Here is a 27216-nt window from a genome sequence, read left to right on the forward strand (position 1 = left end):
GTTTCTTCCACCATTATTAAAGCCTTGTTGAAGCTTTTGTTGAACCTTCCATGAGAAATTTGGATGATTTCTCCACGAGGGATTATAGGTATTTTCATAGGGCTCTCCCATGTAATTCACCTCTGCTATTGCAGGGTTCTCAGGATCATAAGCTTCTTCTTCAGAAGATGCCTCTTGAGTACTGTTGGATGCAGCTTGCAATCCATTCAGACTCTGAGAAATCATATTGACTTGCTGAGTCAATATTTTGTTCTGAGCCAATATGGAATTCAGAGTATCAATTTCAAGAACTCCCTTCCTCTGAGGCGTCCCATTACTCACAGGATTCCTTTCAGAAGTGTACATGAACTGGTTATTTGCAACCATGTCAATGAGTTTTTGAGCTTCTGCAGGCATTTTCTTTAGGTGAATGGATCCACCTGCAGAGTGGTCCAATGACATCTTTGATAATTCAGACAGAACATCATAGAATATATCCAGGATGGTCCATTCTGAAAGCATGTCAGAAGGACACTTTTTGGTCAGTTACTTATATCTCTCCCAAGCTTCATAGAGGGATTCACCTTCTTTCTGTTTGAAGGTTTGAACATCGACTCTAAGCTTGCTAAGCTTTTGAGGAGGAAAGAACTTGGCTAAGAAAGTCGTGACCAGCTTATCCCAAGAGTTTAGGCTATCCTTAGGTTAAGAGTCCAATCATATTCTAGCTCTGTCTCTTACAGCAAACGGGAAAAGCATAAGCCTGTAGACCTCGGAGTCAACCCCATTGGTCTTAACAGTATCACAGATCTGCAAGAACTCAGTTAAGAACTGAAAAGGATCTTCTGATGGAAGTCCATAAAACTTGCAGTTCTGTTGCATCAGAGAAACTAATTGAGGCTTTAGCTCAAAATTATTTGCTCCAATGGCAGGGATTGAGATGCTTCTTCCATGTAAATTGGAATTTGGTGCAGTAAAGTCACTAAGCATCTTCCTTGCATTGTTATTATTTTCGGCCATGTTTCCTTCTTTTTCAAAAATTTCTGTCAGATTTTCTCCAGAGAGTTGTGCTTTAGCTTCCCTTAGCTTCCTCTTCAGAGTCCTTTCAGGTTCAGGATCAGCTTTAACAAGAATATTCTTATCCTTGTTCCTGCTCATATGAGAAAGAAAAAAATAGAAAAGAAGAGGAATCCTCTATGTCACAGTATAGAGATTCCTTTATGTGAGTAGAAGAAGAAAAGAAATTCGAACATAGAAAGAGGGAGAGGGTTCGAATTTTTAAGAAGAAGAGAAGTGTTAGTAGATAAATAAATAATTAGAAGGAGGTGAGGGAGAAGAATTTTTGAAAATAATTGAAAAGAAAAGAAAAATATTTTTGTTTTTAATTTAGAATTAAAAATTAGAATTCGAGAATTAAGAAAGGAAAATAAAATTAAATCAAATTAAATGTTAAAACAATTAGTTAATTAAAAAAGGATTTTGAAAAAGAGGAAGGTGATTTTCGAAAATTAGAGAGAGAATTAGTTAGGTAGTTTTGAAAAAGATATGATTGAAATAGTAAACTTTTAAAATCAAACAAAAAGTCAAGTAGTTAATTGAAAAAGATTTGAAAATCAAATTTTGAAAAGATAGGAAGTTAGAAAAGAAGTTAGAAAAGATTTTGAAATTGATTTTGAAAAGATGTGATTGAAACTTATTTTGAAAAAGATTTGAAAAAGAAATTTAAAAAGATTTGATTTTGAAAATTAAAGCTGATTACTTGACTAACAAGAAACAAAAAGATATGATTTAAACTTTAAAGATTGAACCTTTCTTAATAGGCAAGTAACAACTTGAAAAATTTTTTGAATCAATCACATTAATTGTTAGTAATAATTTTGGAAACATGAAATAAAAATAAGAAAAAGATTTTGAAAATTGATTTTAAAAATTTTCGAAAATTATGAAAGAAAAATGAAAAAGATTTGAATTTTGAAAAAGATTTGAAAAAAAAAAGATAAAATTTTTAAATTGAAAATTTGACTTGACTAATAGGAAACAACTAAATTTTAAAAAAAATTTTGACTAGGTCAATCCAAATTTTCGAAATTTATGAGTGAAATAAGGGAAATATATTTTTTTTATTTTTGAATTTTTAATGAAGAAAGAGAAAAACAACAAAAGGACTCCAAATATTAAAATTATGGATCAAAACAAAGGAAACATGCAAGAACACTTTGAATGCAAAGATGAACACCAAGAACACTTTGAAGATCATGATGAACATCAAGTATGTATTTTTGAAAAATTTTCAATAAAAGAAAACATGCAAGACACCAAACTTAGAATTTTTTAATATTCAGACACTAAGAATTCAAGAATGCATATGAAAAACAAGAAAAGAAACAAAACAAGAAATTTTAAAGATCAAACAAGAGGATTCATCAAGAACAACTTGAAGATCATGAAGAACATCATGCATGAGTTTTCGAAAAATGCAAGAAAGAGATAAACATGCAATTGACACCAAACTTAAAAACTGACACAAGACTCAAACAAGAAACATCAAATTATTTTTTATTTTTATGATTTTATTAATTTTTTTTGTATATTTTTCGAAAATTATTTGGAAAAAGTAGAATAAGGATTTCAAAATTTTTAATAGGAATTCCAGGAATCTTGCAATGTTAGTCTAAAGCTCCAGTCCAGGAATTAGACATGGCTTACTAGCCAGCCAAGCTTTCAGTGAAAGCTCCGGTCCAAAACACTAGACATGGCCAATGGCCAGCCAAGCTTCAGCAGATACAAATCAGACATACAACAGCTGATACTTCATTCAACTTGCTTCTGTGCTGATGAGTGGAAGCCTCGGTCCAAAAGAATTAGACATGGCTTTACAGCCAGCCAGGCTTCAACATGTTTCATGAAACTCTAGAATTCCTTCTTAAAAATTTTGAAGAACATAAAGTAAATTTCTTTTGAAAAAAAAAAAAATATATATATATATATATATATATATATTTTTTTTTCGAAAATTAATAAAAACAAAGAGTTAAAATTAAAATAAAATTACCTAATCTGAGCAACAAGATGAACCGTCCGTTGTCCAAACTCGAACAATCCCCGACAACGACGCCAAAAACTTGGTGCACGCAATTGTGATCCTTAACAACGGCGCCAAAAACTTGGTGCTCGGAACATAATTCACACACTTTGTCACAACTTCGCACAACTAACCAGCAAGTGTACTGGGTCGTCCAAGTAATAAACCTTACGTGAGTAAGGGTCGATCCCACGGAGATTGTCGGCTTGAAGCAAGCTATGACCACCTTGTAAATCTCAGTCAGGTGGATTCAAATGGTTATAGAGTTTTAATAATTAAAAGATAAATAAAGCATAAAATAAAGATAGAGGTACTTATGTAATTCATTGGTGATAATTTCAGATATGCGTATAGAGATGCTTTTGTTCCTCCTGAACCTCTACTTTCCTGCTGTCTTCATCCAATCATTCCCACTCCTTTCTATGGCAAGATTTGTGTAGGGCATCACCGTTGTCAATGGCTACTTCCCATCCTCTCAGTGAAAATGGTCCAAGATGCGCTGTCACCGCACGGCTATTCATCTGTCGGTTCTCGATCATAATGGAATAGGATTCAGTAATCCTTTTGCGTCTGTCACTCTGCCCAGCACTCACGAGTTTGAAGCTCGTCACAGCCATCCCTTCCCGGATCCTACTCGGAATACCACAGACAAGGTTTAGACTTTCCGGACCTCAAGAATGGCCGCCAATAGTTCTAGCCTATACCACAAAGACTCTAATCTCATGATCAGAAGGCTAAGAGATACACATTCAAGCTTGTTTGCATATAGAACGGAAGTGTTTGTCAGGCACGCGTTCATAAGTGAGAATGATGATGAGCGTCACATAATCATCACATTCATCATGTTCTTGTGTGCGAATGAATATCTTAGAGAAGAAATAGGCTTGAATTGAATAGAAAAACAGTAGTACTTTGCATTAATTCATGAGGAACAGCAGAGCTCCACACCTTAATCTATGGTGTGTAGAAACTCTACCGTTGAAAATACATAAGTGATAATGGTCCAGGCATGGCCGAATGGCCAGCCCCCATAAAGGTCTAAGATAGCATAAAACCAATCAAAGATCAGATCTAAAGACGTTTTACACAATAGTAAAAAGTTCTATTTATACTAAACTAGTTACTAGGGTTACAGAAATGAGTAAATGATGCAGAAATTCACTTCTGGGCCCACTTGGTGTGTGCTTGGGCTGAGCATTGAAGCTTTCACATGTAGAAGTCTTCCTTGGAGTTAAAAACCAGTTTGTAACCTGTTTCTGGCGCTTAACTCTGCTTTGCAACCTGTTTCTGGCGTTTAACTCTAGAATAGGGCAGAGAGCTGGCGTTGAACGCCAGTTTGCGTCATCTAAACTCGGGTAAAATATGGACTATTATATAATGCTGGAAAGCCCTGGATGTCCACTTTCCAACGCAATTGAGAGCGCACCATTTGGACTCCTGTAGCTCCAGAAATCCACTTTGAGTGCAGGGAGGTCAAAATCCAACAGCATCTGCAGTCCTTCTTCAACCTCTGAATCTGATTTTTGCTCAAGTCCCTCAATTTCAGCCAGAAATTACCTGAAATCACAAAAAAACACACAAACTCATAGTAAAATCCAGAAATGTGATTTTTAATTAAAAACTAATAAAAATATATTAAAAACTAACTAAATCATACTAAAAACTATGTAAAAACAATGCCAAAAAGTGTATAAATTATCCGCTCATCAATTCACCATAGCCATTGGATTGATATGCATCATAGAATGGCTCTTCTTCATAGTGCATTGGTGGAGGTTGTTGCCATGAAGATTGATCATATACATTAGGCTCTTCCCACCTTTGATTATCCCATCCTTGATACGCATCCTCATTGTAGCCCTCATTTCCTACAACATAGTTAGAACCAAACTCATAGCCAAAGTGAGAATTCATAATGGAAAGAGAAAATAGAAACAAAAGATAATAAGAAATAATGAAACAAAGTTCTAAAACTAGCAAAAGCTAACAAGAAATCCAAAAATCAAGCTATTCACAATATTCACATATATACAATAACCAATAACACAACACCATTGCAATTCCTCGGCAACGGCGCCATTTTGATGATTTGGACTTTTGTACGGTTTAGAATTTACAATAAATTCTCGTTGCAAGTATAGTTGCTAAACCAACAATAATCCTTTCATACAAAAATTTGTTTGTCACTAGTACAAACCCCTAAAATCTATAAACCGAAGTATTTAAACCTCGGGTCCTTCTCCCTAGGAATTGCAATAAAGTGTCTTGTTATTGGTTATGAGTTATATTTGGGGTTTTTGATAAGAGGCGTGAAAAGTAAATGGAAATAAAAATAAACTAACAACTACAAAAAGGTCTTGGCAAGGTTTGGTGGTCAAAGATCTCTATCCTAATCACTAACCACAACATGAGAATTGGCAAGGATCAACCTCATTAAGTCATCCTCTAACTAATAAAGGAAAGTCAAATGAGCTATGTCAATCCAAGTCCATAAGTCCTAGTTCTCCACCAAATCAATTAGTGAGATATAGAGTTAATGGCTCCCAATCATCAATCACTTGGACATCAGTAACTCAAGAGTTCCTAAGTTACCTTCCCAAGCCAAGAGCATAAAATTCTACTCTAAAATCCAACCAAGCATTTTATCAAAAACTTGGAAGGCACAAAAGGAAAGCATAGTAAAATTGCAAGGAATGTAAATCTACACTACTTAATTGTAAAGAATTAAACAACAATAAAGCAAATCAACAATAAAGGAACATGAATCATATATTGCATTAAAAGAAAATGGATGAACAAAAATGCATAAACATAAAAGTAGAGAATTACAAGAATTAAATGCTAAACTAGAGAGAAGAGATGTAGAAGAAGAAGAATTGATAAAGGAAAAGTAAATCAAAGCATGAAATTAACCTAGATCTAAGAATTCCTAATCTAGATCTAACCTACTCCTAATTCTAGAGAGAAGAGAGAGCTTCTCTCTCTAGAAACTAACTAAAGCCTCATAAAATTAAAATAAAACTAAACTAATGACTAGATGTGTGAAAGTATATAAAGTCTCCTAATTTCCCTTCAATCCTTGGCTTAAATAGCATCATAAATGAGTTGGATTGGGCCCACAAGGCTTTAGAATTCACTGGCCACGTATTGCTTTAAGTGGATCATGTGGCAGCAACGATGTGTGCACGTACAGTGCGCGTACGTGTCACCATACGTGTAGCAACTATGGCAAATCTTATATTGTTTTGAAGCCCTGGATGTTAGCTTTCCAACGCAACTAGAACTGCATCATTTAGACCTCTGTACCTCAAGTTATGATCGATTAAGTGTGAAGAGGTCGGCTTGACAGCTTTTGCGATTCCTTCATTTCTTCATGAGTTCTCTATTTTTACATGCTTTTCCTTCATTTCCTTGATCAAATCTTTGCCTCCTAAATCTGAAATCACTTAACAAACATATCAAGGCATCTAATGGAATCAAGGTGACTTAAATTTAGCTATTCTAAGTCCTAAAAAGCATGTTCTCACTCTTAACCACAATTAAAGGAGAAGTTATAAAACCATGCTATTTTATTGAATAAATGTGAGGAAAGGTTATAAAATCCCTTAAATGAGGCATAAGATAAACCCTACAAATGGGGTTTATCAGCTGGCGTTTAACTTTAACACTCTATCCAGAGTGTTCTGTTTTCACTGCTGTGAAATTCTGTCTCTTGACTGAATGCTTCATATAATCATGACTCTAAAAATGAGAAAAACAAAATAAAAGGAAATAATAATTAATTAAGGTTGGGTTGCCTCCCAACAAGTGCTTCTTTAACGTCACTAGCTTGACCTTTAGCTCCTTAAAGAGCTGAGTAAGGGCTCATATTTTTGCCTCTTACAGTGAACTTTCTTCCTGTCCTCTCATGAATCAGCTCCACATGCTCTAGAGACAGGACATGACTCACTGTATGTGGTAAGGCTGGCTTCTTAGCGAAGACAACTCTAATTCCAGGTGAGAAGCCTTCAGTTGGGACTTTCTTGTCCCTCCAGCCTTTAGGTACTTTCTTTTTAGTTCTTTTGTGCTTAGAGCTTGTTGAGGGATGCCCAACACCAAACTTAGAATTAATGTCTCGGGGTTTTGTAAAGCTCTCCACAGAAAGAGAGGGTTGGAACACTAGGTGTTGCATAGTTGTCTCTTTCTTAGAGGAAGAATTGGGATGAGGCATCTTGAATAAGATGTGGTCCTCCCCTAACTGTAAAGTCAGTTCTCCCTTAGCCACATCAATGATAGCATTGGTTGTGGCTAGGAAAGGTCTTCTAAGGATGACACAGTCATCCTCATCCTCTCCTATGTCCAAGACAATGAAGTTTATAGGGATGTAGTGGTTTTCAACTTTAACCAAGACATCCTCCACTAAGCCATATGGCTTTTTCATTGTCTTGTCTGCCATCTCTAGTGAGATGTTTACAGATTTCACCTCAATGATGTCCAGTTTCTCCATTACAGAAAGTGGCATGAGGTTAATGCTTGACCTTAGGTCACACAGAGCCTTTTCAAAGGTCATGGTGCCTATGGTGCAAGGAATCAGAAAATGTCCAGGATCTAGAAGGTTCTGAGGTAGCTCTTGCTGAACCAAAGCATGGAGTTCTTTGGTAAGCAGTGGGGGTTCTTCCTCCAGAGGCTTTCTACCAAATGACTTGGTATTCAGCTTCATAAGAGCTCCTAGGTACCGGGCAACTTGCACTTCCCTAGTATCTTCATCCTCACTTGAGGATGAGTATTCATCAGAATTCATGCACTACAGAAGTGCATGCAAAGGAACCTCAATGGTCTTTATGGTTTTCTTTGGTTCTAGGCTAGAGGGTTCTTGAGTGGGATTTAGGCATTCAAGGGGTGAGCTTTGATTGGCGTTCAACGCCAGCTCTGTTAGCTTATTGGGCGTTGAACACCCTTGCTGTCCAGCCTGACTGGCGTTAAACGCCAGTCCCTCTAACATTTTGGGCATTGAACGCCCAGCAGGGATGTCTTTGCTGGCGTTCAACGCCAGCTTCCCTGGGTGAGTGGGTGTTGAACGCCCAGTGAGGGGTTCTTCTCTGGTGTTCAGCACCAGAATGGTTGCATGGTTGGGCGTTGAACACCCAATGAGGAGTTCTTCACTGGTGTTCAATGCCAAGAAGCCTACCTGGTTGGGCGTTGAATGCCCAGTGAGGGGTTCCTCACCGGTGTTCAACGCCAAGAAGCCTAGGTGTTTGGGCATTGAACACCCAGCCAGTGCTCCCTAGCTGGCGTTTAACGCCAGCTCTGCTGCCATGATGGGCGTTGAACGACCAGTGACGAATTCCTCACTGGCGTTCAGCGCTAGGCTTACTGCCATTGTGGGCATTGAACGCCCAGTGAAGGTTTCTTTACTGGCGTCCAACACCCTCCCATTCTTCTCTGATTCGGCCATGTCTTCAATAGTTATGGCCTTGCACTCTTCTCTTGGATTAATCTCAGTATTATTGGGAAGAGTTTTAGGAGGAATCTCAGGGATCCTCTTGCTCAATTGACCAACTTGCACCTCCAAATTTCTAATGGAAGACCTTGTTTTATTAATGAAACTTTGAGTGGCCTTAGAGAGGCTGGAAACCAGAGTCACTAAGTCAGAAAGGCTCTGCTTAGAGATTTCTATATTCCCTTGAGAAGATGCGAATGGTGGTCTGTTATTGAACCCATTCTGGGTCCTACCACCTTGATTGTTGTTGAAACCTTGCTAAGGTTTCTGTTGATCCTTCCATGAAAGGTTAGGATGGTTCCTCCATGAAGGATTGTAGGTGTTTCCATACGGTTCTCCCATGTAATTTACCTCCTCCATGGTGGGTTGATCAGGATCATAAGCTCCTTCTTCAGGAAAAGCTTCCTGAGCATTGCCAGCTGCAGTTTGCATCCCAGTTAGATGTTGAGAGATCATGTTGACCTGTTGGGTCAAGATATTATTTTGAGCCAAGATGGCATTCAGAGTCTCAACTTCATGAACTTCTTTCTTCTGAGAGATTCCATGGTTCACAGGATTTCTTTCAGAAGTGTACATAAACTGATTGTTAGTAACCATTTCAATGAGTTCTCTTGCTTCCGTAGGTGTTTTCTTCAAGTGGAGGGATCCACCTACAGATCTATCCAAGAAAATCTTGGATATCTCAGACAAGCCATCATAGAACACACCTATGATGGATCATTCTGAGAGCATGTCAGGAGGACATCTCCTGATCAGCTGCTTGTATCTTTTTCAAGCTTCATAGAGGGATTCACCTTCTCTTTGTCTGAAAGTTTGAACTTCCACTCTTTGTATGAAGGTTTGAACTTCCACTCTAAGATAAGATTTTTTAAATTTTAAAAAAGATGAGAAAAAGATAAGATTTAATTTTTGAAAAGATTTGATTTTTGAAAACTTGAAGACTAAGATATGATAAGATAAAAATTTTGAATTAAAATCTGAATTTCTATGTTAAAATTTAAAAAATTATGGTTAAATAAAAATAGAAAAGATATTTTTTTTATTTTTTGAATTTAATGATGAAAGAGAAAAACACACAAAAGACTCAAGACTTAAAATTTTTAGATCTAGTACCCTTGATTTTCAAAAATTTTGGAGGGAAACACAAAGGGACACCAAACTTAAAAATTTTAAGATCAAAATACATAAAAGACTCAAGAACACTTTGAAGACTCACAAGAAAAAAATAACAAAATTCAAAGACTCAAAGAACACAAGAACATAAAAAGAACACTAAACTTAAAAGTTTTAGAAAAGTAAAAGCAAATTTTTGAAAATTAAAAGAAACACAACAAGAAAACACCAAACTTAAAAATTGAAATAAGATTTAACAAAAAAAAATATTTTTGAAAATGTTTAGAAAGAAAGACTCAAAGGAACAACAATTACCAAGAACATAAGCACAAGGCTCTAACCAATTGAGAAAAGAAAATAAAAATAATTTTGAAAAGGTTTTTGAATTTTTCGAAAATTAGAGAAGAAGAGAATAAAAATAAAAAACTCAAGAAAAACACAAAATAAAGAGACTCAAATAAAATCAAAGATCAAACAAAGAAAAGAAAAATATTTTTGAAAAAGTTTTTATGATTTTCGAAAATTGAAGAAGATGAAAACAAAATTAAAAGACTCAAATAAAATAAAATAAAATAAAATAAAATAAATTACCTGATCTAGGGAGCAAGACAATCCGTTAGTTTGTCCAAACTCAACAAACCCTGGCAATGGCGCTAAAAACTTGGTGCGTACGAATCCCCACACTTCTGTAAAGCAATACCAGCAAGTGCACTAGGTCGTCCAAGTAATACCTGAGCGAGTCAGGGTCGATCCCACGAGTATTGTGGCTTGAAGCAAGCTATGGTTATCTTGTAGGTCTTAGTCAGGCAGATCAGAAGGTTGTTGAAGTACGATGATCATGAAACTATGAAAACATATAACTAATAAAGATACTCTGTAAATTAAATGGAATCAATAATGGGAATAGAGTTGAGGATTAGAGTTGCTTTGTCTTTCTGAATTAACTCTGGTATAACTGCTCTCTTTGCTTGTGAGTGATTTCTTCAATGGCAGGCTATATGTGATTGACACCGGTTTGAGCAGCTACTAATACTCCTCCAGATCTGAACCCCAGGTTTAGTGCGGATCCATTCTGATTGAGAGTGAAGCTCGTACAGTTCATTCTCCTTAATGATCCTACTCAAAACGCCACAGACAAGGTCAGATCTTCCGGATCAGAGAATGATGCACCTTGGGTTCTAGCCTCTACAACAGAGACCCTAATCTCCCCAGAAATCGGCTGAACTGATGTCTCGAGAACTCCCCAACAAAGTCGTGGATTAGTCATCTGAGAGATGTATAAACATAGTTATTGGTTCATCCTTGTCCGGTGAAAGACGCATTCTGAACCCAAGTAGATGCGGGTGTTTGTCAGGCACATTCATCTTAATGTGATGAACAGAGCTAATTTGTTAGATCATTGATAAACCACTATGGTTTATCTTGTGCTCAATTGAGTGGTTTTATCAAGTCTTTGCACACTTATTCATATAATTTGCATGATTTTACAATTCCTTTCCAATTTTGTTATATGATTGAAAACTTACTTTCTGAGCCTTTAAATTGTATATTTTTAACTCCCCTTTATACCATTCGATGTCATGATCTGTGCGTTAAGTGTTTTCAGGCTTTATAGGGCATGAATGGCTTAGAGGATGGAGAGGAAACTTGCAAAAATGGAAGGAGCACAAGAAATAAAGGAGACAACCAGCGAGAAGTGACGCGCACGCATGGCTCACGTGTGCGCGTGAATTGGAGTTTGCATGGCGACGCGTGCACGTGACTGACGCGTACACGTGACAAGGAAATTTTCCATACGACGCATACGCGTGACTGACGTGTACGCGTGATGTGCGATATCTACAGAAATCACAGAAAACGCTGGGGGCGATTTTGGGCCAAGTTTGGACCCAGTTTTTGGCCCAAAAACACAGACTAGAGCCAGGGGACAAGTAGAGACTCAACAGACATTCTCATTCGCATAGTTTTTAGTTTTAGTTTTGAATCTTAGAGAGAAATTACTACTTCCTCTAGGTTTCTTTTACATTCATAGATTTCTAGTTTTATGCTTTTGCTTTGGATATTAAGAAGAGTCACTACCTCCGTTGAAGTTTCATTATTCTAGTTTATTTTCTTATTCCTTTACTCTTTTAGTTACCTATTAACCCTGTTCAGATAGGTATATTATGATTTTGGGATTTATTAATGCAAAGAACTATTTTTATCTTTAATTAATTTTCAGTTATTATTTTATTTAATTTATCATGTCTTCTTCTTATTCCTTTTTATCATTTATGAAAGTTACATTCATGTCAATGGAGTAGACTCCCAACTTGACTTGGGGGTTGATTAAAAGGAGTCCCTTGAATTGGAATACTCAAGTGATTAGTTCAATTAGAAGTCGTTGGTTAACTCTCTATTTACTAACGCTAATCCTTCCATAAGGAGATGATTAGGACTTACGAATAAGAGTTAGCTCTATCACTTGACTTTCCTTTATTTAGTAAGGGTTAACTAAGTGAAAACAACAACCTCTTGCTATTCCACTTGGAAAAATCCAACAAGAATAGAACTTCCAATTAATCTTCCCCCGGTCAAGGCTTTTTATTCTGATTATATAAAACCTCTTTTAATTTATACTGCTTTAATTTACGATTACTTAAATTCCTGTTCTTCAACTCTCAAAATTTCTCAGAAAACTCCTGACTAATGAAATAGCACCCTTTTGTCAACTCGTTGGGAGACGACCTGGGATTTCTACTCCCAGTATTTTTATTCTAAACTTGTGACAACCCTTCTAAATTGATAAGCGGATTTTCGTCGATTAGGAACTGTACTCGCAACGTTATTTCTATATTAATTTCTTAATCAGCTAATTTCCACCCCCATCAATTTTTGGCGCCGTTGCTGGGGAATTGAGCACAAGATAAATCATAAAATAGTGGTTTATCAATCTTTCCACACTTAAATATTAGCATGTCTTCATGCTAAGCTCAAGGAGATATACAGAATGAATGGAGGAAAGTAAGACTCATGAGATGCAACCTATGAATGCAACTATATGCTAAGATGATTTTGTTTACATGGTTAAAAAGTGAATAGGTTCCCAAGACAAAAATAAACCAGATTCCACTAATTCAAATCATACAATAAAAGACAAGTAAACTTGTAAGAAGATAGCTCATGAAAGCAGGGAACATAGAATCAAGCATTGAACCCTCACTGGTAGTGTATATGCACTCTAATCGCTCAAGTGTCTAGGGTTAATTCACTCTACTCTTCTCTAGTCATGCTTTCTAAACTTTGTTCTTCATCTAACCAATCAACAAAAATTTAGTATACCAATGCAAACATCATGAGGTCTTTTTAAGGTTGTAATGGGGCTAAGGTGAAGGTGAGGATATATGTATGGCCAAGTGAGCTGTAATATGAATCTTTGACTAACCTAAGCTCTCACCTAACACACACACACTCTATGTAACTCTAAATTCGTGCCTAGCTACCCATAATTCCCACTTCTGCATCACATACTCATGTACCAAATATTTCTTTAGTTTTATGGTGCACGAAATTGTGATCATCAACAATGGCGCCAAAGGACTTGGAGCTCTTAAACGTGAATCACACTTTGTCACAATTCCGCACAACTAACCAGTAAGTGCACTGGGTCGTCCAAGTAATAAACCTTACGTGAGTAAGGGTCGATCCCACGGAGATTGTCGGCTTGAAGCAAGCTATGGTCACTTTGTAAATCTCAGTCAGGCGGATTCAGATGGTGATGGAGAATTGATAATTAAAAGATAAATAAAACATAAAATAAAGATAGAGATACTTATGTAATTCTTCGGTTGGAATTTCAGATAAGCGTATAAAGATGCTTTGTTCCTCCTGAACCTCTGCTTTCCTATTGCCTTCTTCCAATCATTCATACTCCTTTCCATGGCAAGCTTTATGTTGGGCATCACCGTTGTTAATGGCTACTTTCCGTCCTCTCAGTGAAAACGTTCCAAATACGCTGTCACCGCACGGCTAATCATCTGTCGGTTCTCGATCATGTCAGAATAGGATCCATTGATCCTTTTGCGTCTGTCACACGTCCCACAATCGCGAGTTTGAAGCTCGTCATAGTCATCCCTTCCCAGATCCTACTCAGAATACCACAGACAAGGTTTAGACGTTCCGGATCTCAGGAATGGCCACCAATAATTCTAGCCTATACCACGAAGATTCCAATCTTAGATTAGAAACCCAAGAGATACGCATTCAAGCCATTGCTAGTAGAACAGAGGTGGTTGTCAGGCACATGTTCATAGGTGAGAATGATGATGAGTGTCACGGATCATCACATCCATCAAGTTGAAGAATGAATAAATATCTTGGAGAAGAAATAGACTTGAGTTGAATAGAAAAACAATAGTACTTTGTATTAATTCTTGAAGAACAGCAGAGCTCCACATCGTAATCTATGGTGTGTAGAAACTCCACCATTGAAAATACATAAGAACAAGGTCTAGGCATGGCCGAATGGCCAGCCTCCAAACGTGTCTAAGATAGCATAAGACTTATCAAAGACCGATAGTATGAAAATACAATGGCAAAAGGTCATATTTATAGAAAACTAGTAGCCTAGGGTTTACAGAAATCAGTAATTAATGCAGAAATCTTCTTTCGGACCCACTTGGTGTGTGCTTGGGCTGAGCATTGAAGCTTTCTTGTGTAGAGACTTTTCTTGGAGTTAAACTCCAGCTTTTGTGCCAGTTTGGGCGTTTAACTCCAGCTTTTGTGCCAGTTTTGGAGTTAAATGCCAGAATTCTTGAGCTGACTTGGAACGCCGGTTTGGGCCATCAAATCTCAGGCAAAGTATGAACTATTATATATTGCTGGAAAGCCCAGGATGTCTACTTTCCAACGCAATTGAGAGCACACCAATTGGGCTTCTGTAGCTCCAAATCCACTTTGAGTGCAGGGAGGTCAGAATCCAATTGCATCTGCAGTCCTTTTTCAGCCTCTGAATAAGATTTTTGCTCAGGTCCCTTAATTTCAGCCAGAAAATACCTGAAATCACAGAAAAACACACAAACTTATAGTAAAGTCCAGAAAAGTGAATTTTATTTAAAACTAATAAAAACATAATAAAAACTAACTAAAATATATTAAAAACATACTAAAAACAATGCCAAAAAGCGTATAAATTATCCGCTCATCACAACACCAAACTTAAATTGTTGCTTGTCCCCAAGCAACTGAAAATCAAACAGAATAAAAAAGAAGAGAATATACAATGAATTCCAAAAACATCTATGAAGATCAGTATTAATTAGATGAGCGGGGCTTTTAGCTTTTTGCTTCTGAACAGTTTTGGCATCTCACTTTATTCCTTGAAGTTCAGAATGATTGGCATCTATAGGAACTCAGAATCCAGATAGCATTATTGATTCTCCTAGTTAAGTATGTTGATTCTTGAACACAGCTACTTTATGAGTCTTGGCCGTGGCCCTAAGCACTTTGTTTTCCAGTATTACCACCGGATACATAAATGCCACAGACATATAATTGGGTGAACCTTTTCAGATTGTGACCCAGCTTTGCTAGAGTCCCCAATTAGAGGTATCCAGGGTTCTTAAGCACACTCTTCTTTTTGCTTTGGACCTCAACTTTAACCGCTCAGTCTCAAGTTTTCACTTGACACCTTCACGCCACAAGCACATGGTTAGGGACAGCTTGGTTTAGCCGCTTAGGCCAGGATTTTATTCCTGTGGGCCCTCCTATCCACTGATGCTCAAAGCCTTGGATCCTTTTTATCACCCTTGCCTTTTGGTTTAAAGGGGTATTAGCTTTTTCTGCTTGCTTTTCTTTTTTTTTTCTTTTTTATTTTTTTTTTGCAAGCCTTTCACTGCTTTTTCTTGCTTCAAGAATCAATTTTATGAATTTTTAGATCATCAGATAACATTTCTCCTTTTCCCATCATTCTTTTAAGAGCCAACAATTTTAACATTCTTTAAACAACAAATTCAAAAATATGCACTGTTCAAGCATTCATTCAGAAAAACAATAGTATTGCTACCACATCAAAATAACTAAACTGTTTTAAAATTTGAAATTCATGCACTTCTTTTTCTTTTTCAATTAAAGCATTTTTCATTTAAGAAAGGTGATGGATTCATTTTCATAGCTTTGAGGCATAGACACTTAGACACTAATGATCATGTAATAAAGACACAAATATAGATAAACATAAAGCATAATTTTCGAAAAACAGAAAATAAAGAACAAGGAAATTAAAGAACGGGTCCACCTTAGTGATGGCGGATTGTTCTTCCTCTTGAAGATCTTATGGAGTGCTTGAGCTCCTTAATGTCTCTTCCTTGCCTTTGTTGTTCCTCTCTCATGGTTCTTTGGTCTTCTCTAATTTCATGGAGGAGGATGGAGTGCTCTTGGTGCTCCACCCTTAGTTGTCCCATGTTGGAACTTAATTCTCCTAGGGAGGTGTTGATTTGCTCCCAATAGTTTTGTGGAGGAAAATGCATCTCTTGAGGCATCTCAGGGATTTCATGATGAGGAGTTTCCTCATGCTCTTGGTGAGGTTCTCTCACTTGCTCCATCCTTTTCTTAGTGATGGGCTTGTCCTCATCAATGAGGATGTCTTCCTCTATGTCAATTCCAGCTGAATTGCAGAGGTGACAAATGAGATGAGGGAAGGCTAACCTTTCCATAGTGGAGGACTTGTCCGCCACCTTGTAGAGTTCTTGGGATATAACCTCATGAACTTCTACTTCTTCTCTAATCATGATGCTATGAATCATGATAGCTCGGTCTATAGTAACTTCAGACCGGTTGCTAGTAGGAATGACTGAGCGTTGGATAAACTCCAACCATCCCCTAGCCACGGGCCTGAGGTCATGCCTTCTTAGTTGAACCGGCTTTCCTCTTGAATCACTCTTCCATTGAGCGCCCTCTTCACAGATGTCCATGAGGACTTGGTCCAACCTTTTATCAAAGTTGACCCTTCTAGTGTATGGGTGTGCATCTCCTTGCATCATAGGCAAATTGAATGCCAACCTTACATTTTCCAGACTAAAGTCTAAGTATTTCCCTCGGACCATTGTAAGCCAATTCTTAGGATCCGGGTTCACACTTTGATCATGGATCTTGGTGGTCCATGCATTGGCATAGAACTCTTGAACCATTAAGATTCCGACTTGTTGAATGGGGTTGGTGAGAACTTCCCAACCTCTTCTTCGGATCTCATGTCGGATCTCCAGATATTCACCCTTTTTGAGCTTAAAAGGGACCTCGGGGATCACCTTCTTCTTGGCCATAACTTCATAGAAGTGGTCTTGATGCACCCTTGAGAGGAATCTCTCCATCTCCCATGACTCGGAGCTGGAAGCTTTTGCCTTCTCTTTCCTCTTTCTAGAGGTTTCTCCGGCCTTTGGTGCCATTAATGGTTATGGAAAAACAAAAAATCTTTAGCTTTTACCACACCAAACTTAGAAGGTTGCTCGTCCTCGAGCAAAAGAAGGAAGAAGAGAGTAGAAGAAGAAGAAATAGAGGAGATGGAGGGGGCTTTGTATTTTGAACAAGGGGGAGAAGTGGTGTTTAGGTGGTGTGAAAATGAAGGATTGAAGATGGGTTTATATAGGAGTGGGGAGGGGGGTATGGTTCGGCCATTATGGGTGGGAAAGTGGTTTAAATTTGAATGGTGAGGTAGGTGGGGTTTTATGAAGGATGGATGTAAGTGGTGAAGAGAATGGTGGGATTTGATAGGTGAGGGGTTTTTGGGAAAGAGGTATTGAGGTGATTGGTGAATGGGTGAAGAAGAGAGAGAGAGGTGTGGTAGGTGGAGATCCTGTGGGGTCCACAGATCCTGAGGTGTCAAGGATTTCTCATCCCTGCACCATGTGGCATGCAAAACGCCCCTTGTTGCCAATCCTGGCGTTAAACGCCAGTTTGGTGCCCATTTCTGGCGTTAAACGCCCAGAATGGTGCCAGACTGGGCGTTTAACGCCCATTCTACTATCCTTACTGGCGTTTAAATGCCAGTAAGTTTCTCCTCCAGGATGTTCTGTTTTTCATTATGTTTTTCCTTCTATTTTTGATTTTTCAATTGTTTTTTTGTGACTTCACATGATCATCAACCTATAGAAAACATAAAATAACAAAAGAAAATAAAAATTTAATATAGATAAGTAAAAATTGGGTTGCCTCCCAACAAGCGCTTCTTTAATGTCAATAGCTTGACAGTGGCTCTCATGGAGCTTTACAGATATTCAGAGCAATGTTGGAACCTCCCAACACCAAACTTAGAGTTTGAATGTGGGGGATCAACACCAAACTTAAAGTTTGGTTGTGGCCTCCCAACACTAAACTTAGAGTTTGATTGTGGGGGCTCTGTTTGACTCTGTATTGAGAGAAGCTCTTCATGCTTCCTCTCCATGGTGACAGAGGGATATCCTTGAGCTTTAAACACAAGGGAGTCTTCATTCACTTGAATGATCAATTCTCCTCTGTCAACATCAATCACAGCTTTTGCTGTGGCTAGAAAGGGTCTGCCAAGGATGATGGATTCATCCATACACTTCCCAGTCTCTAGGATTATGAAATCAGCAGGGATGTAATGGTCTTCAACTTTTACCAAGACATCCTCTACAAGTCCATAAGCCTGTTTCTTTGAATTATCTGCCATCTCTAGTGAGATTCTTGCAGCTTGTACCTCAATGATTCCTAGCTTCTCCATTACAGAGAGAGGCATAAGGTTTATACTTGATCCCAGGTCACACAGAGCCTTCTCAAAGGTCATGGTGCCTATGGTATAAGGTATTGAGAACTTTCCAGGATCTTGTCTCTTCAGAGGTAATTTCTGCCTAGTCAAGTCATCCAGTTCTTTGATGAGCAATGGAGGTTCATCCTCCCAAGTCTCATTACCAAACAACCTGGCATTTAGCTTCATGATTGCTCCAAGTTACTTAGCAACTTGCTCTTCAGTAACATCTTCATCCTCTTCAGAGGAAGAATACTCATCAGAGCTCATGAATGGCAAAAGTAAATTTAATGGAATCTCTATGGTCTCAGTGTGAGCCTCAGATTCCCAAGGTTCCTCATCAGGGAACTCCATGGAGGTCAGTGGACATCCACTGAGGTCTTCTTCAGTGGAGATCACTGCCTCTTCCTCCTCTCCAGGTTCGGCCATGAGAGACGAATTTATGGCTTTGTACTCTCTCTTTGGATTCTCTTCTGTATTGCTTAGGAGAGTACTAAGAGGGAGTTCAGTAATTTTCTTACTCAGCTAACCCACTTCTGAAATTGAGTGCAGGGAGGTCAGAATCCAACAGCATCTGCAGTCCTTTTTCAGCCTCTGAATCAGATTTTTGCTCAGGTCCCTCAATTTCAGCCAGAAAATACCTGAAATCACAGAAAAACACACAAACTCTTAGTAAAGTCCAGAAATGTGATTTTTAAATAAAAACTAATAAAAATATAATAAAAACTAATTAAAATATACTTAAAACATAATAAAAACAATGCCAAAAAGCGTATAAATTCTCCGCTCATCAGAACGCCAGCTAGGGGGTCCTCTTTTGGCATTTGCACATTGGTCTTTGCTCTTTGGGTGCTGGACACCTGGAAGGAGGCAGGTAGCTAGCGTTGGATGCCAGTTTTGGGCCTTCTAATACGAAGCAAAGTATAAACTATTATATATTGCTGGAAAGCTCTGAAAGTCAGCTTTCCATAGCCGTTAAGAGCGCTCTATTTGGACTTATGTAGCTCCAGATACGCTCTTCTGAATGCAGGCAGGTCAGATCCAGACAGTATCTGCAGTGCTTTCTCTGTCTCTAAATCAGACTTCTACTCCAGCTCTTCAATTTCAACCAGAAAATACCTGAAATTGTCCAAAAATACAAAAACTCATAGTAGAATCCAAAAATATGATTTTAACACTAAAACCTATAAAAACTCAATAAGAACTAAATAAAAACTACTAAAAACTATATGAAAGTGATGCCAAAAAGCGTATAAAATATATGCTCATTAGTGTTGTAATGTGTGAGCATCTTGTACCCTTTTTCTTAGTATTTTCTAGTTATTTTTAGTAATATTTTATTTATTTTTACTTGATTTTAGTGCAAAAATCCCCTTTGGATGCTACTTTGAGTTGTTTTAGTGTTTTTATGATTTCAGGTGAAATTCAGAGCTATTTGGCAAAGTTTGGAGCAAAAAGAAACAAAGCTGACAGTACCCCCTATGGGCGCTAAATGCCCAACTGGCGTTTAGCACCAAAAGGGACACAAGCATGCATGTGACTACTGGCGTTTAACGCTAGTAGCCTAACGGAATTCACTCTCTCTTTGGCTTCTCAAGTGGATTTAGCATTTATTAGTTTTATTTTATTTTTTTTGTAATTTTTAATTACCAACAATACCTTTTGGTTTTAGGATTTATTATTTTACTTTATTTTCCAAATAAAATTAGGTTAATATAAAAGGGAAAAGATCTCTTGTATCTTGGAATCTTTGCCCTTCCGCACTTTTTAGAACCCTATTTTCTCTGTAAGTCATGAGCAACTGAACCTCTTGGTTAAGGTTAGGAGCTCTGTTTATTTCTATTGATTAGAACTATTATTCTTCTATTTTAATTAATGTTTTGATTCAATTCCAAGGATGTATTCGTTCTTAATCTTATGAATTTGGATGGAACGAGAGTATGATCTTTATTCCACATGAGTTCTTGTGATTCTCAAGAGAGTTATCTCACTTGAACAACAACTTAAAAATAAATTCCTCCTAAATTGCCAATTACATGAACTAATTGAGATATATAACATATAATCCTGTTAGCTTTGGGTAATTAGAGTTTTTGTGGCCATAAACTAGTTTTTGAACTTAACCCTCTAATCAGAATTAAGTAACCACGAGAGTGGCAGTTAATGAAGGTTAGAGAAAACTAAATCACTAAGAGATTAGGGTTTAGTTAATTACAATTTTCCATGGAAGGAATCTCACATTGTTAAAACAGTTGGCAAGAACTTTGAATTCGGAAAGATAAACATCTCCGAAACCTTTACTATTTTCTTGCACTGTTTTTATACCAAACCCTTTATTTGCTTTCTTTCTTTTCTTATTTATTTCTTTATGTGAAATTGACTCACCAAACAACCTTTTCTATTTGCCTACCTAAGCCAATTAGATAACCATTGTTGCTCAGTGGTGCACGAAATTGCGATCATCAACAATGGCGCCAAAGACTTGGTGCTCTCAAACGTGAATCACACTTTGTCACAACTTCACACAACTAACCAGCAAGTGCACTGGGTCGTCCAAGTAATAAACCTTACGTGAGTAAGGGTCGATCCCACAGAGATTGTCGGCTTGAAGCAAGCTATGGTCACCTTGTAAATCTCAGTCAGGCGGATTCAGATGGTTATAGAGAATTGATAATTAAAACATAATTAAGATATAAACTAGGATAGAGATACTTATGTAGTTCATTGGTGAGAATTTCAGATAAGCGTATAGAGATGCTTTCGTTCCTCCTAAACCTCTGCTTTCCTGCTGTCTTCATCCAATCATTCCTATTCCCTTCCATGGCAAGCTTATGCAGGGCATCACCGTTGTCAATGGCTACATCCCGTCCTCTCAGTGAAAATGGTCCAAAATGCACTGTCACCGCACGGCTATTCATCTGTCGGTTCTCGATCACACTGGAATAGGATTCAGTCATCCTTTTGCGTCTGTCACTACGCCCAGCACTCGCGAGTTTGAAGCTCGTCACAGCCATCCCTTCCTGGATCCTACTCGGAATACCACAGACAAGGTTTAGACTTTCCGGATCTCAAGAATGGCCACCAATAATTCTAGCCTATACCACGAAGACTCTGATCTCATGGAATGGAAGGCTCGGTTGTCAGGCAAGGCAACCATGCGTCATGAACCAGAAGGCTAAGAGATATGCACTTAAGCGATTGCAAGTAGAACGGAGGTGGTTGTCAAGCACGCGTTCATGGGTGAGAATGATGATGAGTGTCACGAATCATCACCTTCCTCAGGTTGAAGAATAAGTGCATATCTTAGATAAGAAATAGGCTTGAATTGAATAGAAAAACAATAGTACTTTGCATTAATTCATGAGAAACAGCAGAGCTCCACACCTTAATTTATGGTGTGTAGAAACTCTACTGTTGAAAATACATAAGAACAAGGTCCAGGCATGGCCGAATGGCTAGTCCCTAAAACGTGATCCAGGGATCAAAAGATAATCCAAAGATGAAACTACATATAAAACTAAAGATATAAATACAATAGTAAAAAGTCCTATTTATACTAAATTAGTTACTAGGGTTTACAGAAATGAGTAAATGATGCAGAAATCTACTTCCGGGGCCCACTTGGTGTGTGCTTGGGCTGAGCATTGAAGCTTTCACGTGTAGAGGTCTTCCTTAGAGTTAAACGCCAGTTTGTAACCTGTTTCTGGCGTTTAACTCTACTTTGCAACCTGTTTCTGGCATTTAACTCTAGAATAGGGCAGAGAGCTGGCGTTAAATGCCAGTTTGTGTCATCTAAACTCGAGCAAAGTATGGACTATTATATATTACTAAAAAGTCCTGGATGTCTACTTTCCAACACAATTGAGAGCGCTCCATTTGGAGTTCTGTAGCTCCAGAAAATCCACTTTGAATGCAGGGAGGTCAGAATCCAACAGCATCTGTAGTCCTTCTTCAACCTCTGAATATGATTTTTGCTCAAGTCCCTCAATTTCAGCCAGAAAATACCTGAAATCACAGAAAAACACACAAACTCATAGTAAAGTCCAAAAATGTGATTTTTATTTAAAAACTAATAAAAATATACTAAAAACTAACTAAATCATACTAAAAACTATGTAAAAACAATGCCAAAAAGCGTATAAATTATCCGCTCATCACAACACCAAACTTAAATTGTTGCTTGTCCCCAATTATAGGATAAAAAGAAGAGAATATACTATAAATTCCAAAATATCAATGAAACTTAGCTCCAATCAGATGAGCGGGACTAGTAGCTTTTTGCCTTTTGAATAGTTTTGGCATCTCACTTTATCCCTTGAAGTTCAGAATGATTGGCATCTATAGGAACTTAGAATTCAGATAGTGTTATTGATTCTCCTAGTTCAGTATGTTGATTCTTGACACAGCTACTTTATGAGTCTTGGCCGTGGCCCTAAGCACTTTGTTTTCCAGTATTACCACCGGATACATAAATGCCACAGACACATAACTGGGTAAACCTTTTCAGATTGTGACTCAGCTTTGCTAAAGTCCCCAATTAGAGGTGTCCAGGGTTCTTAAGCACACTCTTCTTTTGCTTTGGACCTCAAGTTTAACCGCCCAGTCTCAAGTTTTCACTTGACACCTTCACGCCACAAGCAAATGGTTAGGGACAGCTTGGTTTATCCGCTTAGGCCCTCCTATCCACTGATGCTCAAAGCCTTGGATCCTTTTTATTACCCTTGCCTTTTGGTTTAAAGGGCTATTGGCTTTTTGCTCTTGCCTTTTGGTTTAAAGAGCTTTTGGCTTTTTCAGCTTGCTTTTTCTTTTTCTCTTTTTTTTTTTGCCGTTTTTCTTTTCTCTTTTTTTCTTTTTTTTTCGCAAGCTTTTGTATTCACTGCTTTTTCTTGGTTCAAGAATCATTTTTATGATTTTTCAGATCATCAAATAACATTTTTCCTTTTTCCTTATTCTTTCAAGAGCCAACATATTTAACATTCATAAACAACAAATTCAAAAGACATATGCACTGTTCAAGCATTCATTCAGAAAACAAAAAGTATTGTCACCACATCAAAATAATTAAACTAATTTCAAGGATGAATTCGAAATTCATGTACTTCTTGTTCTTTTGTAATTAAAACATTTTTCATTTAAGAGAAGTGATGGATTCATAGGACATTCATAGCTTTAAGACATAGACACTTAGACACTAATTATCATATAGTAAAGACACAAACATAAATAAAAGATAAAGCATAATAAACGAAAAACAGGAAAATAAGAACAAGGAGATTAAGGAACGGGTCCACCTTAGTGAGGGTGGCGTCTTCCTCTTCTTGAAGAACCAATGGTGCTCTTGAGCTCCTCTATGTCTCTTCCTTGTCTTTGTTGCTCCTCCCTTAGTTGCTCCCAATAGTTGTGTGGAGCAAAGTGCATCCCTTGAGGCATCTCAGAGATTTCATGGTGAGGAATTTCCTCATGCTCTTGTTGAGGTCCATGATCTCTTGTTTTGCAGTCAAATGCTCTACTACTGAGCTATGGACCCTTGAGATGAATCTCTCCATCACCCATGACTCGGAGGTGGAAGCTTTTGTCTTCCCTTTCCTCTTTCTTGAGGTTTCTCTGGCCTTAGGTGCCATTAATGGTTATGGAAAAATAAAAAGCAATGCTTTTACCACACCAAACTTAAAATATTTGCTCGTCCCCGAGCAAAAGAAGAAAGAAAGAAGGAGAAGAAGAAGAAAAATGGAGGAGATAGAGGGAGAAGGTGTATTCGGCCAAGGGGAAGAAGAGAGGGTTATTTTGTGGGAAAATGAAGAAGGAATGAGGGGTTTATATAGGAGTGGGGGAAGATTTATGGTTCGGCCATTAGGGTTGGGTTTGGGAGGGAAAAGAGTTTGAATTTTGGAGGTAGGTGGGGTTTATGGGGAAGAGATGATGGATGTGAGTGGTGAAGAGGTGATAGGGAAGAGTGATTGAGGTGATTGGTGAAGGGTATTTGGGGAAGAGAGTTATGAAAAAGGTGTGAATGAGGAGAGAAGAAGTGGTGGGGATTCTGTGGGGTCCACAGATCCTGTGGGGATCCTGTGGGGTCCACAGATCCTGTGGGGATCCTGTGGGGTCCACAGATCCATTGGGGCCAAGGACTTAACATCCCTGCTCCAATTAGGCGTGTAAAACACCCTTGCTGTGCAATCCTGGCGTTTAACGCCAGACTGCTGCTTGTTTCTGGCGTTAAACGCCCAAATATTGCCTGTTTCTGGCATTTAACGCCACTTCCATGCTCTGTTCTGGCATTAAATGCCAGTCTGGTGCTTGTTTCTGGCGTTTAACACCAGCTTGATGCTTCTTTCTGGCGTTAAACGCCAGTTTGATGCTTCTTACTGGCGTTTAAGCGCCAGTAAGTTCTTCCTCTAGAGTGAGCTATTTTTAAAGCTATTTTTCATTCTGTTTTTGATTTTTCAGTAGTTTTTGTGACTCCACATGATCATCAACCTAAAAAAACATAAAATAGCAATGGAAAATAAATAGATATAATTAAATAACATTGGGTTGCCTCCCAACAAGCACTTCTTTAAAGTCAATAGCTTGACAGTGAGCTCTCATGGAGCCTCACAGATGTTCAGAGCATTGTTGGAACCTCCCAACACCAAACTTAGAGTTTGAATGTGGGGGTTCAACACCAAACTTAGAGTTTGGTTGTGGCCTCCCAACACCAAACTTAGAGTTTGACTATAGGGGCTTTGGTTGACTCTGCAGTGAGAGAAGCTTTTCATGCTTACTCTCCATGGTTGCAGAAGGAGATCCTTGAGTTTTAAACACAAGGTTGTCCTCATTTAGTTGCAGGATCAATTCTTCTCTGTCCACATCAATCACAGCTCTTGCTGTGGCTAGGAAGGGTCTTCCAAGGATGATGGATTCATCCTCATCCTTCCCAGTGTCTAGGATTATGAAATCAGCAGGGATGTAAAGGCCTTCAACCTTTACTAAAACGTCCTCTACTAGTCCATAAGCTTGTTTTCTTGAGTTGTCTGCCATCTCTAAAGAGATTCTGGTAGCTTGTACCTCAAAGATTCCAAGTTTCTCCATTACAGAGAGTGGCATTAAGTTTATTCCTGACCCCAGGTCACATAGAGCCTTCTCAAAGGTCATGGTGCCTATGTTACAGGGAATTAGGAGTTTACCAGGATCCTGTTTCTTTTGAGGTAATTTCTGCCTATCCAATGCATTTAGTTCATTGGTGAGCAAGGGAGGTTCGTCTTCCCAAGTCTCATTACCAAATAATTTGGCATTCAGCTTCATGATTGCACCAAGGTACTTGGCAACTTGCTCTTCAGTAATGTCTTCATCCTCTTCAGAGGAAGAATACTCATCAGAGCTCATGAAGGGCAGAAGGAGGTTCAATGGAATCTCTATGGTCTCTAGATGAGCCTCAGATTCCTTTGGTTCCTCAAAGGAAAACTCCTTATTGGTCACTGAACGTCCCAGGAGGTCTTCCTCACTAGGATTCACGTCCTTCTCCTCCCTTGTAGGTTCGGCCATGATGGTCAAATCAATGGCCCCTCACTCTCTCTTTGGATTTTCTTTTGTATTGCTTGGGAGAGTACTAGGAGGAGTTTCAGTGACCCTTTTACTCAGCTGGCCCACTTGTGCCTCCAAATTTCTAATGGAGGATCTTGTTTCATTCATGAAACTTAGAGTGGCCTTAGATAGATCAGAGACTATATTTGCTAAGCTAGATGGACTCTTCTCAGAATTCTCTGTCCGTTGCTGAGTGGATGATGGAAAAGGCTTGCTATTGCCAAACCTGTTTCTTCCACCATTATTAAAGCCTTGTTGAGGCTTTTGTTGATCCTTCCATGAGAAATTTGGATGATTTCTCCATGAGAGATTATAGGTGTTTCCATAGGGTTCCCCATGTAATTCACCTCTGCTATTGCAGGGTTCTCAGGATCATAAGCTTCTTCTTCAGAAGATGCCTCTTGAGTACTGTTGGATGCAGCTTGCATTCCATTCAGACTCTGAGAAAGCATATTGACTTGCTGAGTCAATATTTTGTTCTGAGCCAATATGGCATTCAGAGCATCAATTTCAAGAACTCCCTTCCTCTGAGGCGTCCCATTACTCACAAGATTCCTTTCAGAAGTGTACATGAACTGGTTATTAGCAACCATGTCAATGAGTTCCTGAGCTTTTGCAGGCATTTTCTTTAGGTGAATGGATCCACCTACAGAATGGTCTAATGACATCTTTGATAACTCAGACAGACCATCATAGAATATATCCAGGATGGTCCATTCTGAAAGCATGTCAGAAGGACACTTTTTGGTCAGTTGCTTATATCTCTCCCAAGCTTCATAGAGGGATTCACCGTCCTTCTGTCTGAAGGTTTGAACATCCACTCTAAGCTTACTAAGCTTTTGAGGAAGAAAGAACTTGGCTAAGAAAGTCGTGACCAGCTTATCCCAAGAGTTCAGGCTATCCTTAGGTTGAGAGTCCAACCATATTCTAGCTCTGTCTCTTACAGCAAACGGGAAAAGCATAAGCCTGTAGACCTCTGGATCAACCCCATTGGTCTTAACAGTATCACAGATATGCAAGAATTCAGTTAAAAACTGAAAAGGATCTTCTGAAGGAAGTCCATGAAACTTGCAGTTCTGTTGCATCAGAGAAACTAGTTGAGGCTTTAGCTCAAAATTGTTTGCTCCAATGGCAGGGATTGAGATGCTTCTTCCATGTAAATTAGAATTTGGTGCAATAAAGTCACCAAGCATCTTCCTTGCATTGTTATTATTTTCGGCCATGTCTCCTTCTTTTTCGAAAATTTCTGTCAGATTTTCTCCA

General features: G+C 38.3%; 2 non-coding genes across 2 annotated transcripts; both read left to right on the top strand.

Moving 5' to 3' along the window:
- Positions 1-495: 495 nt before the first annotated feature.
- LOC148562310 (small nucleolar RNA R71) lies at positions 496-603 on the top strand. Its single transcript, XR_015886906.1, has one exon. It is a non-coding gene; the product is annotated as a small nucleolar RNA R71 (small nucleolar RNA).
- Positions 604-26675: 26072 nt separating this feature from the next.
- Positions 26676-26783, top strand: LOC148562311 (small nucleolar RNA R71). Its single transcript, XR_015887790.1, has one exon. It is a non-coding gene; the product is annotated as a small nucleolar RNA R71 (small nucleolar RNA).
- Positions 26784-27216: the final 433 nt, after the last annotated feature.

The sequence above is a fragment of the Arachis ipaensis genome, chromosome B6 (genome assembly GCF_059453495.1).
Source record: "Arachis ipaensis isolate K30076 ecotype BB chromosome B6, ASM5945349v1, whole genome shotgun sequence".
Lineage (NCBI taxonomy): Eukaryota > Viridiplantae > Streptophyta > Magnoliopsida > Fabales > Fabaceae > Arachis > Arachis ipaensis.